Below are 18,645 nucleotides of genomic sequence, written 5' to 3'. Positions count from 1 at the left end.
AGTGGTTCAAGTTCAAGCAAAGACCAAGAGGCTGTAGATGGGAGGCCTGTGCAGGCCTCTACTTACAAACATGTAACAAAAGGTTTAGATTGGCAGGAACAACTGATTTGTGTACTTCGAGGAGGCACCAAGATGGTTGATCTATTGAACTTCTCTCTGGAACAGTACAATCTTAGCCTTGGATCAATGGGAAGCATTCACTGCTTCTACCATCAAGCAATTCATCTTATTACCTCCGTGCATACTCCCATAGGTAGTGCATGCATGTATTCTAGCTTCAGCTTCTGCAAATATTGCTGACATTTAGCAGCTAGTATGAATACAATGAATACTTGCCGTTTTACTGAGGTTAACACTATAGTTCCCTGGAAATGCCTTTTTTGCAGAAGCTCAAACAGAGACCTTATCTTGCCTGCCCAGCTCTTAAATGTACCTCCTTTATAGTCCATGGGCAGACAGAACAAAGTGACAGATGGCTATATAGCTAAAGTCAAACCATACTACAAAGTGATACTGTGCTCCTTCATGACTGAGTTATCAGAAGCAGAGCATGGAGTTAGGTTTAGACCGTCTTGTCTCTGTCTGAAGTTTTGTGGGTTGCAGAACAGCAATACAAATAGCATTTGAAACAACCCAAAGTAAAAAAAAAATGTTTTTTTTTGGGGGGGGGTTGTAGTATGTAGTTTGAGCTTGAGTAAGTAGTTATTTAAGGACAATAGTATCAGAACTGTCTGGTGTAGATCTAGATTAGCTTTAACAGAAAGAAAACAATTAAGAGTATTTCACACTTCTTGCTAGATGAAAAAGTTTTGTAAGGCTTCCAGGCTCCTGATCTAAGCTTCTGCTAGCCATAAAAGTTTTCAATTACCAGTAATAATTAAAAGAAACAAAACGCTAGATGAGTAATTTGCCATAGATATTGGAATTAAACAGGTGAAGTGTAAAGACAGAAGCCAAGATGGTTTCTAGACATAACCGCAAGCCCACACAGCCCTAAATTCAGATAACAGATGCATACAGTAGCTGTTTGAATACTGATTCAGCCAATCATTTTAGATTCAAAATGCTGGAGCAACAATTTCTAGTTATTTATTTAGAGAAATGTATCTGCCACCTCTACAGAGACCTGCTTTAAGACAACTCACAATCTAAAAATAAAAAAAAACAATAAAATTATCAGTGTTAAAACCAACAATAAAACAAGCAAGTACCAGCAAGGAACATAAAAAATACAGCAGCATAAAAGTACAACTTTAGCAAGGACTGTAGAACATACTTCATAAAATCACCATCTTAAAGAAGCCACAGGTTTGCCAGTGCCTTCCCCAGTCATTACCGTTTACCCCCCAGCAAGCTGGGTACTCATTTTACTGACCTCGGAAGGATGGAAGGCTGAGTCAACCTTGAGCCGGCTGCTGGGATTGAACTCCCAGCTTCATATCATATAGTAGGCATCAGGTAACCCTCAAAGGAAAAGGACATCGTAATTGTGGATGAATGTTTCTATCTGATTCTTGCTAGATGTGGTTAGTAGGGATGCCCAACTTTCAGGTAATCTCCTGAAATTACAACTAGTCTCCAAATGACAAGGATCAGTATCCCTGGAGGAAATGGCTGCTTTGGAAAGTAAGCTTTATTTATTATTATGTGATTTATATGCTGTGCCTCTTGGTCTTGCTGTCTTGAGGCAGTAGGCAACAATATCAGTCTTATAAAATTCCAACAAGAAACATTAAAATACTAAAACAGCATAAAATTTAAAATTATGATAATTTAATTATGACCTGCAGCGGTCCTTCCCCACCCAAACCACACCCACCCTCTCCAGGTTCCCATATAAAAAACAAACAAACAAATGGACAGTAGCAACATGACAGGAACCGCAGGGAGGAGGATAAGTGGAAGAGATCAAATGGAAAAGCTGGTAAGATCCACCTCATGAAGAATGATTCCATGAGATAAAAGAGGCCAATGTGCAAACTAGGTCTAAATTTTAATCAGTGAAGTTAGTGTAAGATAACATGGGGAAGTTTCCAGAGCAGTCATAACATACTGGCTGTAGAACAAAGTACCCTTTGAGAGAAGCGGATGGCAGAGTATAAACCCAAAGTATTTATAATGTTATAAGCTACCAAGGGCTCCGCAGAGTATTACGTTATAATATTAAATCATCTGAAACAAGTGCTTTAAGCATCATGTTATTAGATATTTTTTCATAAAATTTGTTCACATTTTTTGAAAGCTTTCCTCCATATTACGTTTTATGTATTATCAAAATTTTGAGAATTATCAGAAAATATATTAACAAGTATATTGATAGGACAACTGGAATTATAATTATACATAACCGTAACTTTGCTGTAAACAGGAGGAGCAGAAAAATATTCAGAATGTTCTTTGTTTTGGTTTCCTGATAGAAAATGCCAACTAAAATGAAAGAAGAACTTGGCCATTCATTTTAAGAGTCTGATGAACATAAGGTTATAAAGAAGAAGAGAAACATCAAACATCCCTCCACCCCGTCACAATGGCAACCATTCATTTACAGTTTGTCTTCCTGGAAAATGAGGCAGTCTAAAAGTAATCCAGCTATAATAACTATATTTCATGTTTAGTTAAAGCAAATCAATTGGAGAACAAAGCTAAGTGGTGTTCTCAGCTGATTGCATCAGGTTGCGGCTAAAACAGCTGAAATGTGGGATAACTATGCCATTAATGATAATGCACAAATGATTACTACTGAAATAATACCTAGAATTTATTATAATGGAGCTCAGTCTAATAATGACTAAACCACTTTGATTGCTCAGGACATTGATTCAGCATGATGAAAACCACCCTACTTCCAACCTTGGACTGCTTAAATAGTTTTTCAAAATGTGGTTTCCAGCTTTAGGTGTTTCATTATTCCTGATTTAGAGGTACTCCAGCATGGCCCATGGCATAATGACTATTCAATTTTTCCAGGTACAGGGGAGGGGAGGGTTGTAACTCAGTAGAAAGGCAAATGCTTTGTATGCCCTGGTCCTTGCCTCAGTCACCAGATGGCCAGACTGGTACACTTTTTGCCCAACATTATATTTCATGCATAGCCCTTCCAAGGGGGAGCATGCCTCCATAAATGACGGATATGAAAGAATCACAGTTATCTTGACTGCATTTAATTAATTGGGCCTGGAGCAGCTCCCAGCATCATCCACCACCACAGCCAAGCCTGGAACGACTCCCAGAGCCTGCTGCAACCAGCTTTGAAGAATAAAGGTCTGCATTGTCTGCACATGTGCAGACACTTTTTTATCTGGTGGTCATTTAATGCATTTTTTAAAGGTTTCAGATTTTTTGTGCAAATCTGGAGTTCCTACAGAAAGTAGAAGGCCTTAAAAAGGTATGCTTCAGAACCCACTTACCAAAGGTTGCATCTGTGCATGCTGCCTTATCAGTCCAGTAGTGTTTGGTAAAATGATGAACTGATTTCCAGATGGTGGCCTGGCAGACAACCTCTAAGGATGGAAAAGACCTGTAGGCTGCCAAAGTTGCTGCTCCCCTTAGGGAAGGAGCAGTTAAACCCAATGGAGTTTCTAAACTCCAGGATTTATACGCTAGAAGATTGTTCCCATTTATGTTTTTTTATTATGCAATGTTCAACAATGGGGGCAGAAAGAATGCCATTTTTTAATCGAGACTTATACTTGCTCAGGCAAGTTCTTATTGCTCGAGTGCTTTTCCCAAAATAAATCAAAGAACAAGGGCATAAAATAATATATAGGACACATGAGCTGGCACAATTAGAAAAACTGTTATGTTTTAAAATGATATTGTAGTGTCCCTTTTGTAACTGTATAATGGTCTGTTCTGACTAACAAGTCTAATATTCTTTGTCCGCTTAAAGGCAACTCTAGGGGGGTGTTTCAATGCCAGTCAAGCCACTAACCACATTCCAATATTTAGAAACTTGAGGAAATTTAAAATGACATTAACAATATAGGCTGTTGCCTATATATATAAAATTCTTATTATAATTGAAATGTCTTATTTTTGTTCCAGATACTCTGTCCAAGAGACAAATATTTGCTTATATGAAGTTTGTCTGAAATACTAATAGTATGTATGACGGAGCTTAAACAGTTCCGCAGGGCCTGCAAGAAGGAGCTCCTCCATCAGGCATTTGGCCGAGACCAGACGTAATCAACAGCGACCAAGGGCCCCTGCTCCCCCCCCACCCCCCCTCAGAATTCAATCAATAAACCACCCCTCTCAGAATCCCATCAACAAGCCCTGGACCTGTTTGTATCACAACTGTTTACTGTTATACTGTGTTGTGTTTGGTTGCAATTGTTGGTTATTGATGTATATGTTTTACAGACTGTTTTATGTAAGGTTCCTTGTTATAATGTAAACCGCCCTGAGCCTCCGGGGAGGGCGGTATAGAAGTATGATAAATAAATAAATAATAAATAAATGTATTCATGACATTTCTATGTGTATTATATTTATTTACTAATAATTATCATTGTACAACTACTAATTTCATATTTGTATTTCCTAAGATTTGTCCCTTGACAAAGCCAGTGTCATGAACCCCGATTCATGACTTTTTCATTTCCTGGGCCCTAGCAAGGCCAGCCGTCATAACTCTATAAATCTGCCATCTGGCTTCAAGACTCCCCTTGTATTCCCAGTGCCCCCCCCTTTGCATTCCCAGTGGGGGCCCTAGAAAGACTGAGGGTTGTAACCGGTAAATCTGCCCTCGGGCTCCAAGCCTCACTTCTTTTCCCAGCAGGAGTTTTCCGCTGTTGATGTATCAATCTCACTATAAGTGTCCTTGTGGAGACAGCTCAGTCTCAACAACATGGTTACAACTTAGATTAGATTCCTGACCATCTGGCATCTTGTGAACTTACTCACCTTTGCTGCCCTTTCGCTCTCCTGCCAAAATGCCTTTGTACCCCTCCCTTATGAACAGGGCTCTATCTGCCCTGGGTTTCCCATTGCTCTTTGTTATTATCAAGATCTTTGCTTAGGAAGATCTTGGCTTGCTTTAGCGTTCTATGGACTCTGTTTAATAAAGCTCTCTTTGGATTTACAACTGCCTGTTGGATCTCGGATGTGTCTTTATCACGGACTCTGCAGGCTAGGCTCAGCCTGGTTCCTGACAGCCAGCAGGCGAAACACGCTGGGACTTATATGAAGTAAGAAATAAAAAACATCTGAAACTGAAGAGAGACTACTCTATTTAGATTTATTGTTGCCGTATTGGTGTCCCAGTGCATCTGTACTATTTCATATTTGTTTCTTCACTGGAACCTACCCCTCCCAGTTCATTAATTTTTGTGCCTCCAAAAGTGGGACAATCTGGTCATGTTATTGTAGTGTCCGTTTTTACGTTCTTCACTGCTAGAAGATCCTGGAAGGCTAAAAGACCCAAGCCGACCAAGCTGAGCTCCAGAAAGCTGATGCTCTGCAGAGGCTTTTCTTGGGACCAGAGGCCCTGTATCATTCTTCCACAAGTGACTACTTACCACATGTGGAGACTGCCCTATCCTGGACCACCAGAGAAGGGAATCTTAAAATCCAGAGAATAAATCTGTCTAGCCTTCCCTCCAGATTTCTCTTTTGTCATCTGCTTCTTTCCAATATTTCTTTGCCCCTTGCTCTGGGAACTTGAACATGATGTCCCATCTGCTTAATGCTTTTGTCTAATCCAGTAACTACCAGAATATGTATTTGGGGAAATGGGACATGAAAAGCAACAGTTATGATTCTGGTTATTACAACCGGTTGCAAAGAAATGTTAGATGTGAATGCTTATTGTTTAGCTACTTGCTGATTATGGAACCATTTGTGAATATCTTTATTTTAAATAATTTGTCTATTCTGCTATGTAGTTAATATGTAGGATTAGTTCATCACAAATGACGCACTCTAAACTCACTACTATTTAGGGAGGCATTTTAACAAGAACTTTCAAGCATGTCATGCTAACCACAGTGAGCTTTCCAACTGATATGGAAAGCAGATTGACTAATTTGTTTCCCTGGAAAAAACAGCACTGTGTCAATTAAATGTAACCTGATCCTACATATTAGATGTGAACTTTGATTTAAACACACCTAGTTACAGCTTATCAAGTACTGAACTCAGATAACTGAAAAAGCTCTATGTGTCTGGCTCACTCTGTGACTGGGAAGACTAGGTGTTTTTCAGGTTGTTATCTGTTCAGCCAGACATGCAGGAATACTTAAGCCTGTTCTGAATATCACTGTGACCCCTGTAGAGCTTTGCACTCTGCCAATTTGTACTGGCTGGTGATCCCTGGCCCTCGAGACATATGTTTGGCCTCAACCAGGACCAGGATCTTTTTGGTCCTGGTACCAACCTGGTCGAATGAGCTCCAGGAAGACCTTCAAGGACCTTCACCCCTCATTTCCACCTAGTTAGGAGCTCTTTAGTGTGGAATGTGGCATAGTCCAAAAAAACTTGAATCATTTACATGGAATTCTCACTCACAATTTCTACAAAACTACTAAAATTTGTGGAAAACAGCTGAACAGTCTTCCATTTTTAGAAACACACATTGAAAATCATAATCCCCTTTAGCAGGCAACCCCCCTTCTTGACTTTACTCTCATAGAAAACATTTTGCGGCATATTAAGTAGCATCCCAAAAAGACTATATGTGATATTTACAGTGTTATTAAATCCAGAGATTCATTAGAATTTCAAAGTGATCATTTTTCTTTAAAATAAATTGCAGTGTTCAATGGAGTCTGCTTCCAGGTAAACCTGAGTAGCATTATAACAGACTACTGAAATTATGTCTAATGTCCCCCTTCCACAGTTTACCATTTTCTTCATTTTAAAATGTTTGTAGCCTGTGGCTCAAGGTGGCTTACAATTCCAAGATTAGAAACAAAAACTGTAATAGAACTCCATCAAACCCCCCTCTCCAAGAAAACAGCTGCAGCTTAAACTCCATTAAAAACCCCATGTAAATAAAACAACCTTTAAATAAAAAATTGTGTGAATTGGATTGTCGCATAAGATGGATGTGAAAACATCTTGCACCGCAGCCCCAGCTCGGGTGAGCAGTTTGGTGGGCTCTTCCCTCCCCACGCAGCCCTCCGAGCCTGGAGGCTGCTTGGAAGTGGGATAGAACCAATAAACTGAAACGTAATCACTATAAGATGGAGGTTCTGCTGCTGAATGGCATTTCCATTATTGCTTCTTTTGAACTCTCTACCATATTGCAGAGAGAGGGGGGGAAAAACCTTTTCATTGGTGAACTATGACTTGATAAGGTTTTCACCAGCTAGTTGAATGAATTTAGAGGCATATCATAGCCATCTCAACATTTACTGCACAAGACCTATAACTGCATGAGAAAGGAACCTTCTGTTGCTCCAAAGTATATGAAGGTCACAATTCCAAATGGTAGCAACAATGCATGTGACTGCATATGCAAAGGCTACACAAGATTATTAGTGTATTTTTTGTCCCACCTGCCTGTACAAAGTTCAGAAGAAGAAGAGTTGGTTCTTACATGCTGCTTTTCTCTACCCGAAGGAGTCTCAAAGTGGCTTACAACTCCCTTCCCTTTCCTCTCTCCACAACAGACACCCTGTGAGGTGGGTGAGCCTGAAATATTGCTGCTTGGTCAGAACAGCTTTATCAGTGCCGTGGCAAGCCCAAGGTTGCATGTGGGGAAGTGCAGAGTCAAACCCGGCTCGCCAGATTAGAAATTCGTACTCCTAACCACTATACCAAGCTGGGCTGCATAAACCATCCCCAAGTGCTCCTTTAATATTCCCAACCACACCACAAAGTACTCTGGACTGAGACTGTGTCAATCAGGTCACCTAGTGAAATTGATGGCAGTGGGGATTAGAATCCAGTTCTCCTAAATCAACAGCTTTAACTACTACATTCCATTCGTTGTCTACCCAGCACAGCTTCCAGTTGCTGTAAAGCAACTTTTAGGTGGTTTCTCATATGGTTTAGCAGCCATATGAAGCCACCCATCCTCCTTTATGATGGAGGATCTCACAGTTTTCCAGCTATTTTACTCTGTGCATTTCAGCTAGACTCCTTTGGGTGTACATGAATGCTATTGTTTCAAGAGATGCAGCAGATTCTGATACAAAAAATGCTTCCCCAGACAGACACACACAGTGCTCATTAGCAATCAGAAACTCACTTTTCAAAGCCTTGTTTCGTTTTCCTTTGAGTCACACTTGACTCACCTCTAAGTAAACCCAAGCCACTGGCACAGTGAAGCATGACAGCTCGTAAGCAAGGCAGCAGAAACAAACTCTGCCTAATCCAATAATTGGGACGCCAGCCACAACTTTACCAAAGAGCCAGATTTCTTCACACAATCCAAGGCTGACATAATTGATGTGACATATGGTTTCTCCTTCCTTTTTTTCTGACAGAGTGAAAGTATGTGAACAAATGCAGCTTCATGTGTAATAACAAAGAGCAGGTATGTGTCCCTGCATCGATTCACATTCACTCCTTGCTACCCTATCTTCTCTTTCCCTTAGTCTGTTTTACCTACAGCTAAAGAAGTCAAGAAGCTCCTGCAGAGGCAGAGATTGGACCTTTTTGCTTACAAAACTTAGAAAAATAGCAAGTGCATGGATGGATATATAGTCATCAGTGCTAATACCAGTGAACTTGATTGTCCTGTGCCTATTGTTAGGGCACTCACAGATCAGACCGGGTTTTCTGCATAGCCATCCATGGAAACATTCATTTTTACAATTGAAAATCCACCTCTCCCTGCATGTTCCCATGCAGCAGCCTCATTTTTCCTGGCAAGGTCTGTTGACAGTTCTTCCCTCGTCATAAGAACATATGAGAAGTCATGTTGGATCATGTCAATGGCCCACACAGTCCAACAGGTGCCACCAGGAAGTTTACCAGCATGGCCAGGACTCCAGAAGCCCTCCCACTGTTGTCCCCCAAGCACCAAGAATACAGGGCATCACTATCCCAAGCACAGTGTTATGCCTGCACACTGAGGTTTACAGCCACTGATGGACCTCCGCTCTATTTGTTTCTCCAAGCCCCCTTGAAGCTGACTTCAACAGTGAGTTCCTCATTCTAATTACTCTCCATTTAGTTTATGATGATGATGATGATGATCTGAGATCAACAGTCAAGAATATCGTATCATATAACCAATACATAAAATAAATATTCTGTATAAAATATTCTGTACAGAAAATATGTAGTTGTAAAACTGAATTGTTAAAACACTAGACCATGCTCCTCTGCACTGTTAAACATGCATTATTAAATAATATTTTAGCATATGCTTCTCTGCTTGAAATCAATACAACTTAGTGCTTCATTTCAGATCCTGATCTGTTCCACATAATATGTTTCTGGTAAGGAATTGGAGGGGGAAGTGTGTCTCATGACTTAAGTGCCACCCTTAACACCCACCCAGGGCAGCTGTCCCGACTCTGAGTGCCTCCTCCTCCAACTGGCTTGCCTGTCTGTCCAGCGGCCAGCCAATCACCTTCCTTCCCCCACCCCTGTCCACCCCCTCCTCCATTCACTTCCCTCTGAGGCTCAGAGGCTGCAAATCTCTGCTGCATGAGAGCTGCCCCTGCCGGTGCATTCCCTAAAACCTGCCTGCAGCCTTTCAAGGTCCTGGGGGGAGGGAGAGGCTATCTGCAGAGTTCCACCCCCACCCCCAATCAACCACCCGTTGTATTCCTGAATGTGACAGGCTTGGCCCTTGGTCTTCAATAAATTAAGTAAAATATTCAGGACAGGCAAAAAAGGGTTTTGATAATATTGTCTAACATAGCTTTAAAATGGTAAATGAAGCTTTGCACCACTAGGGGGCAATGTAGTTCTGTCAAGCTTGAGGGGTGAACAGGGGCTATTAAAAAACATTTACCTGGTGCTTTTTTTTTTTTAATATGAAGTCACATTGTGTAAACTTCTAAAGCACAACAAGAAATATAGTTAGTTATGGCTATCCCTCCACCCCAGCCAAAGTCAGTATCCCCAGATAAAAGTCATACCCAGCTGAAAAGGTTTTGTTTGCTAAGGCTTTTCTTTTCTTTATTGTCCCTGATATCTCCAAGGGCACATGCATCCTTCCATTCAGGCTTTTGTTGAACTGCACTTATCTATCAGACAGCAGGCAATCACAAGGTGCCAGCTGCCCAAATTTGGGGCATGATTCAACCAACTGCAAAACTGATTTCAGGTACAAAGTCACTTGTCGCTTTGAGAAGATAGCTAAGAATCATGCAGCCCAATACATCTAACTACACACGGACAGGAAATCATACCGTGGTCAACAGGGATTCCTCCAAAGCAGACCGAACTTAAGCCATTTATTTTTTACTTTCAAAACCATAAGACCACCATTATTGCCCTGTTTGCTGGTAAACCTGTGGGATGGTAATTCTTTATCACTGGCCATTGGGAAGAAAAGTAAATAGGAATCCAAAGCAGAAGCATTTAATCAAGGCTGAGTATTCTTGAAGCCACAATATAGGCAAACATATGAATTTGCTTAAAATCTATGGTTTTCTTCTTAAACACACTGATCCATCCTGGCCCTAGAGAAAATGGAAGGGTATGAATTTTAATAGGCAAACAACTGAGTTAACAGAAACGGAAAAGGACTAGCAGCAAAATATGTTCACTGTTTTGAACAATCCCAGAAAACAAGAAGTGTGCAATGCCTATTCATTAGGATCAGACTGACGCAAAGCAGCAAGCAAGTTTTTTACTGCCCCAGAGAGCAACCCTAAGCAAGTACTATGTGGAAGTGAGCCCTACTATAGTCAATAGAGATTATTTTCAGGAACACATTCTTAAAAGTTTCAGAATGCTTGATTTTATTTATTTATGTAAAATGTAAAATATTTATATGCTGCCTTGACAACTAAATTGGGTCCCTAAAGCTGCACACATCAGCCACAGAAACATTTAAACCATGAAAATAACATTTAAAATGTACACATAAATAGTTAACACTACAAGAAGAACATGCATTTGTGTTTGTTTATTTGTAGCTCACATTTGTCCCCAGCTGGGACTCGAAGTGGCTTATACCATTGTTCTCCCCCTCCTCCATTTTCCCACAACAACCCTGTGAGGTAGGCTAGGTTGAGAGTTTGTGATGGCCTCAAGTTGATACTCTGAGCTTCCATGGTAGGAGGGGGTGGGGACTTGAACCTGGGTCTTCCAGGATCCTACTCTGCAAATCTATCCACTATACCACGTCAGCACTCATATAGATATACAAAAAAAATCAAATGCATACTGTCAGGAAGAAGGAACCATAAGAGTTTACTGAGTGTATGCCAAGCAAAACAAAATGTCTTCACCTGCTGACAGAAGACAATGGCATAGGGAGACAAAGGAATGGGTGAGAAAGCTCCAAAGTTTCAGTGCCATTTCTGAAAAGCCCCCTTCTTGGGTTGCCACCATTCTAGTCTGACATGGCAGGGGTATCTGAAGCAAGGCCTCTGATGACTGGCTCAAGCGGGATATTCAGTATAGTACTTTGAACAGTTTTTGCTTTAAACTTCATGAGTCCTGTCTCTACTCTAATCCATGAATTAGACACACATTTTGGGAGCTGTAATATGGCTCTAAAGAATTTAGGCTGTACCCACCAGAGTGGAACAAAGTGGGACTTTGGTGAGCCTAAAAAGTTCCCATAGAGCATCTATAATGTGACCTTAGCAAGGATGAGCTTGAGTGCTGCTGGTACAGACTCCATTTTAGTGATGGAATTTAACTATGTTATGTGCTGATTTCTCCCCTAACATTGTCTACAATACTCAGAGCTGGATCCTGAGGCCTGACAAATTACTCCCAAATATTTAAATGACGTTACTTGCTCTAGCTTTTTCCCAACAAAAACAGGTCCTAGTTTGGAGAGATTGCCAAAGGTAATTTTAGTTTTCAATTCATTTATTGTAAAAGCTTCCTTCTCACTATATTTCATCAGGCAAGCAAAAGTCGTATTTAGGCCCACTGGGGTTCTTGACAGAATCACCACATTGTCAACATAGAAGGGCTGGTATATACTGTCTCACTAGTCTAGGGGGATGGCAATCCGCAAAGTCAAAACAGTTTACTAGATTGTTGATATAATAAATGAAATGTAGAGGGTCTAGTAGATAGCTTTGTATGACACCATTATACGTTTATATCTGTTTGGTTAAGTGGCCTTGCCTACTGCATCTGACTCTGAATGTGGTCTGTTCATGTAGAGAACATAGCAGAAAGCAAAGTGTCTTATCTATTGATAAGCCTCCAGTTTGGCCCATAGTCATGCCCTTGAGATGGAGTCAAAAGCAGCTTTGAAGTCAACAAAGGCTGCATATAATGAGGTTACAGACCTAGTGCTGTATTTTTCTATTAGATCTTGTAATACTAAACAATGTTCTAGAATATCTCTGCCGTTTCTAAAACCTGCTTGTGGTGGCACTATATTTTCCTGAGCTAACCATGTAATACATTTGTCTTGCAGATGTCTCGTATACAACTTGCTGATGATACTTAGCAGACTTATAGGCCTATAATTGGTGGGGTCACCTCTCTTCCCTTTTTTGAATAAGGAGATTACTAATGCCATTTTCCAGTCTTTGGGGATCTTTCTTGTAGAGTATGTATGTGAAGACAGGGGCTAGGCTCACCAATCTTTGAATTATTTAAGGAACTCTCCAGTGATCCCATCCCATTCTTTAGTCTTTGATGACCTCACTCCAAGTAACAGGGGCTCATTTGGGTAACTCAGCCAGGTCTGGGACTTGCATAGATTATAGGGATATAAATGCATATATACTTTCAAAGTATGTGACCAAAAAGGAGATGAGAAAAAGAAATTGATTTTTGGGGTCATATGGGAAACCTCCAAGTCTGCAGTTGAAATGGAGTTGTTCAACTTCACCAATTCTTTTAGTCTCTGCATCTGTCCTAGCCAACCCTATGCTCTCAAACCTCTGTTCCTATTTCTTCTTCCCAATCTGTTAGCAACACACATCCTCTCCAGGCATACAGGACCTATGAAATGAGCCCTGAAAATATATAGCAATTATGACAGAAAAGCAAACTTTCATCAAAAGACTCTGGAGTTTCTAGGAACAGTAATCCATCTAGCAAGAGTCAAAGACAGAGGCAGTGGCAGTCAAACAGCAGGGCAAATATGGAACTTCTATGGTCTGCCAGTATCAAGAGCAGCATAAGGTGATAATGAAGAAATCCATAGCTGGATGGGCCCTTGGTTTGTTTTAACCCACCACAAAGTATTTATAAAAACACTGTGCCATGAAATTGTGTCTTGCTTATTCTGCATTCTGCTGAACAAATTATGCATGATAAAATTTATTGCCAGGCAACAAAGATTGTTTTCCCCTCCTTGTAACACTGCCTATACAGTCTTCAGGGGAGGAAACACATTTGCTTTATAACTGCCATGCCTTATTTAACAGATTGCTGGCACAGTGAAGGCATAACAAAAGGAAATGAATTCCATGGAGTCCTCTAAAGTGCCTTAAATATGCATCTTGGTCCATATGTGTTTATACCTATAGGGAATGTTGTAGCCAATATACAATGCACCCATGTGAGCTATGCAGACTGTCACTTAACTGCTGGCTGCATCATAGTAAACTTGGTATATCTCCCTAGGGCTCCCAGTGTTAGTATGACCATCACTTGGGCAAAATTTGGGTACTTTTTTTTCCTAAGTAGTTTGTTGCTTCAGCCTTTAGAGAGCTATAATCAACTTGCATTGTGCAGCCAGCAAAATAAGCACATTTCTTCCACATTTATGACTGCAGCTTCAAAAATATTGATGACAGGCTATAATTTTATAACACTTCAGGGGATATCATTTCAATTTTAGTATTTTCAAGATGATGGAGATGAATATAAAATGAAATAACACACAAATCCTTAAAAAAGATATTCACAGCAGCCAAGCAGAAAGAAATGCCACAAAGTCTTCTAAATTGCCCAGTCCAGTGGTTCTGAAAATGTAATGATGTTTTCAGCACATGCATGGAAGTGAAATGCATGCTGGAAGTCCCTGAACAATGCGTGTAGCTTTGCATCAGAGCTAAAGTATTAGAGGAAAAACAGTATTTTATTGAAATAGAATAATTATTTGGCCTCTTTCTTTTCTTAACTACCAGATTAGTGTTAGTTACTTAAATCTGTGAATCTGTGGATCAAGAACTGTTTACTCTTACCTAGTTAGATACAGTGCACTGCATGTAAAAAGTGTTTAAAAATATTATTGGTTTCTGCATCTTTATTTCACTGAATCTTTCAGAAAAAAAGACATTAATATTATTGCATAATGGAAAAGCCATGACAATGGAGGTATACTGTAGTTTCTGGGACTTCTCTGATCTATACTCATGGCTGGCATCAGGTACCCCTGAGGGTGAGAAGCCACCAGAACTAAGTGCTTCTGGTTGGAGCTACTGCCACAAATCTCACCATACGCCTTCCCAGCTGCCCACCTACACACTGTCTTGCCTCCTCACTTGTTGATACTCCCAGTTACACATGCTGCCCAGCATCATTGAAGAAGGGTGTTAGGATGTTGCAAAGCACCAATTCTCCTAGACATGCACTGCCCAGCACCTTTTGAAAAAGGGAGTTCAGGAAGAGTTCATGTGGGAGAGTTCACGTGCAGGTGAGGGAAGGATGTTTAGGTAGGAGTGGGGGGATTCATGGGTGAGTGGGTAAAAGGCATGAGCAAGGGTCCTGGTAATGAGAAGAGCTGGGCAGTAGGGTTTTGCTTTCCAGATCTCAGACTGAAAATTAGGAAGGTCATAATTTGGCACAGATTTGGCACAAATCAACCAAGTGTGACTACAGGACACGTTATGGCGTTTATTTCTGCCCTTTAGCTTTAGGTATTTTTTTTCCTGTACAGACAACTATAGTGGCAACTAAATATCATTAAAACAGATAATAATGGACTTTTATAAACTTGTATTTTCATTTATTTTCACCGTGCATTCTGGTTGGTTTTCTTTTTCATTCTGCTTTTCAGTTTGCTTTCAGTACACGTGGTCACGTTTTCTTTTTTGTTCTGCATGGATTTTCCTCCCTTTAGAACTCCGTTCACTTTCCATTCACTGTTTCCCCACATTTTCTGAGAGTGGCTTCGTATCAATTTTCCCCTTGCTTCACTACCAAAGCAAAGGTAATTCAGAAGCATAATAATTATCTTGGATTCTGTTTATGTATTGATCTATAAAGACAGTCCCTCCCTGCAATCAGCCTTGGAGCAGTTCACATCATCATACATTTCACATAAATCAGTAAAACTTATAAAATCCAAACTGACTACTCAACAACTACCTGATTGGCTCTCCCTGGGGTGTTCCACCAATATTGATAGAGAACTATGCCAATGAGGCCAATCAGTTTAAATTGCACTCTGACTGACCCCCCCTCTTTCAACTTAGAGGACATGAGGGGGGAGCAAACTGCATCCTGGGGGTAGCCTCTGCATGCCTTCTGGAGGGGGGGGGGCTCCAGGAGATCCAGAAATGTCCCTCTGTTGAACATTTCTGATTGTTGCAGGAGTTCGGCGGGAGTTTTGCAGTTTGCTTACGACATCATGCGGAATGTTAAATTAATAGCGTTCATGAAAGGTAAGACTTTGGCTACATTTAAATTGTGTGGAATGGTCCCTGGTTTTGGCATGCAGCACCCCTAGAGGCTTTGGGTCTAAAGACCTATCTGATGGCAGGCCTGCTCATGCACAGTTCCCATGTGTGCCTGCGCAGAGAATCAAGGATGAACATGCTTCCTTAATTCCAGCATGGCCTACTTTTAAAATATCTTGTTTGCAAAATGCATCTATTTTCATTCTTCTCTCGAAAGAGCGATTAAAACACATATTGCCAGGCAATTCAGACAGGTTTCAATGACATATTTTTTCTCTGTCCTGCAGTAACTATACTCAGAATGTGCTCCTTTAAAATAAAACAAAGCAAGAAATTATGTGATATTAAATGACACTTCATAAGAGCACTTATGGATGCTGTCATTAACAAACACATTCATTAGCATTCAAACAAAGCTTGGCAAGTCAACTTGCTTCCCAGGCACTCTTCTTTATTCTGAAGCACAGAGCAAGTTTTAAGCTTTAACAAAGCCCTGTCAAAGGCATTTACACTTCATATCTTAACAGCTTACTGGTTCCAGACTGAGCTCATTCTTTTTCTCAGTGAACATGTAGGTCAGAAAGAGGTTCATAATAATTATGATTCAAGCTCCACAGTCCTCTGTAAGAGACGGATACATTTGTAGGTCAGAAAAATATGAACAGTGGTGCTATGAACTACTGACCTAATTGTCTAATGAATCTTTCAGGAGTGATCTAATTGTCTGATTCAGCTATGCTGTTCTAGCTCACTCACATAAATGCCTGTGTACACGTACACATAGACACCAGTTTTTTAAATCATGTATGACAAGTAGTTCTTCCTTCGACAGCTCAACCTTGCAATACAGAACAGCAACGGTCTTCAAAAACAATAGAGTAGAAACAACCAAAGATACAGAGCAAAACACCCAGTAAATCTATAGGAAAGGTGTATTTGTTTCCTGTTAGTTGAAGAAGTGGTCTTTTGATAAACTTTGTGAAATGGTATTTTATTAGTACTTGGCACTTGTATCAACTACCACGTCCCTCTTTTTTGTTGTTCTTATAAAAACTGAAAATGTTATTTCAGTGGAATGGGTCTGCATCCAATGGAAAGTCATGTACCAGGGACAGGTCAAAGCCTTTTCTTTTGGCTGGGATAGTTGAAATAAATATGGATGCCATTCCTGGTTGCACTTGTATTGCACTTGTAAGCAAAGAGCTTCCAATTTTGAGGGAAAAAACCTCTCCCACTCCATAAAAATCTGAAATACTAACTTTTAATGCAATGGCATATGCCAATGCCCTGGTTAATATCCTTCAGAAACAACAGGCATGGGGCACATCAATACTGGGTGTGGTAGAGTGAAAGGGCCTTGATAGCCAATCCTTTTTTCTTCTTCATATATTTATTTTCTCCTGATAGGAAGCAACTCTCCTGATAGGACACATGCATGCTGTGGAACCGTTTTGCAGAACTAAATAACTGCTCTGATGAAAAGAGAATAATAAAACAGTGGACAGGACTGAAGATAGATTTACATGTTTACTCCAAGCATGCCACCTTAACTGGGTTGAATTCTGCTGCGATGTCAGAACCTTACTGATGATACACCAGGAACTGCTACCGAAAAAAGCTGTTCAAAAGGAAAGAGGAACCATGTACTTGGCATCAGCAATGGAGATGAGAAGCCTGAGGTCTGTGATTACTAGCTGCTTGATCATGTGCCTAATGGAGGCTCATCCTTAGGTTTATGAAAATAAGTTCTGGATTTCATCAGTTCAGGAAACCAGAATATTTGGCGAATCCCCCATTGGACAATGTCCCTTTAACTGCCTTCTCCATTCCAAGCCACAACTTAGGTTTAGAGTGAATTCTGAGTCTAAAAGGATTTAAAGGGATCTTGGTCCCTTTTTAATGTCTTCTGCAAGTTGATGATTCACCAGAAAGCATTTAAAGAGAGTGCAGTCCATTTAAACAACTTTTAACTCCAGATATTTGGCTGTCTTGAAAAATAACAAATATTTTGGTGGCTGGAAGAATAGTCAACCCCCCACAAAAAAACAAAACAAACAAACAAAAAATACTGGTAGAATTAATACTTGAAAAATGCTAATAAGGTATTTTTCAGTTTTTTGGGGTGTGGAATTATGATCAGCCAGATGCACAGCCTCAGAGCCTTATATTTGTCAGGGGAAAGGAAATTCGAGAAGTCACTTACTGGTTCCTTCATTAGCAGGTCATCTATATGCAACTGCTCTGCTGGTTTTATTGGAGAACATATCTGAGTTCCTCATTCTTTTCTTCCCCATGTTCAGCTCTGTAGGTTATTTCACTGAGGTAGCAGCTCCAGGCTCACTGACCACTCAGAGTTTGGTGGCAAGATTTGTCATAAATATCTGCCCAGCTGGTCCAGATTGCAGAGTAAATATAAAGATAATAATCCAATTAATTTTAGGTAGACCCAACAGTCCAGCAGCCCAAGGCAGATAAAACGACAGCCTATTAAAGTGCTTTAAAAGAGTTAATATAACAGAGCTGATGATTAAAACTGCTCATCAGTCACCATCTCGACTGAGCATCTACATTTTACAATCCTTTAGACAACTGAAAATGTTGATCTAATACATTCTATGTTTGTAATATAACTCCAAGAAATACAAGTTGTTTGGCTTCACTTTAGAACAGCCACCTATATAGCAATGGATAAAGGATTGTAAAAACAATGCTGAAAAGCTATGAATTCTACTACCACGGTGATGAATTATTTATTTATTTATTTATTTATTTATTTTTATTTTCATATTTCTATACCACCACTCTCAGCAATAGCCATGTTATGGTGGTTCAAAATCTGTAAACTGCTGCGGGAGTGGTATAAATAAAGCAGTAAAGGGGATTGGGGCAGGCCCAGTCCAGGATGGGGAAGGTCAGCCATTGGCCATTGGTCCTTGGCCCCAGACTGACAAGCAGAGGGGCAAATCGGGAG

General features: G+C 40.3%; 1 protein-coding gene across 4 annotated transcripts in view; it reads right to left on the bottom strand.

Moving 5' to 3' along the window:
* Positions 1–18,645, bottom strand: part of DOK6 (docking protein 6) — a 195,911-nt gene that overhangs the window by 13,416 nt on the left and 163,850 nt on the right. The window contains exons 8-9 of one of the 4 annotated variants that reach the window (XR_013234208.1): positions 17,878–18,063; positions 9,874–16,295 (exon numbers count right to left, since the gene is read on the bottom strand). The exons of 2 other annotated variants lie outside the window; for them this stretch is intronic. The gene's annotated coding sequence lies outside the window, so the exon portion shown is untranslated. Of the gene's footprint in view, positions 1–9,873; positions 16,296–17,877; positions 18,064–18,645 lie in introns of those variants that run through there. One more of the 4 variants, XR_013234207.1, reaches the window with a different exon arrangement.

This window comes from Paroedura picta, chromosome 9 (assembly GCF_049243985.1).
Source record: "Paroedura picta isolate Pp20150507F chromosome 9, Ppicta_v3.0, whole genome shotgun sequence".
Taxonomy (NCBI): domain Eukaryota; kingdom Metazoa; phylum Chordata; class Lepidosauria; order Squamata; family Gekkonidae; genus Paroedura; species Paroedura picta.
Note: the sequence above shows the minus strand (reverse complement) of the source record. Positions and strands in the feature narration are given on the sequence as shown.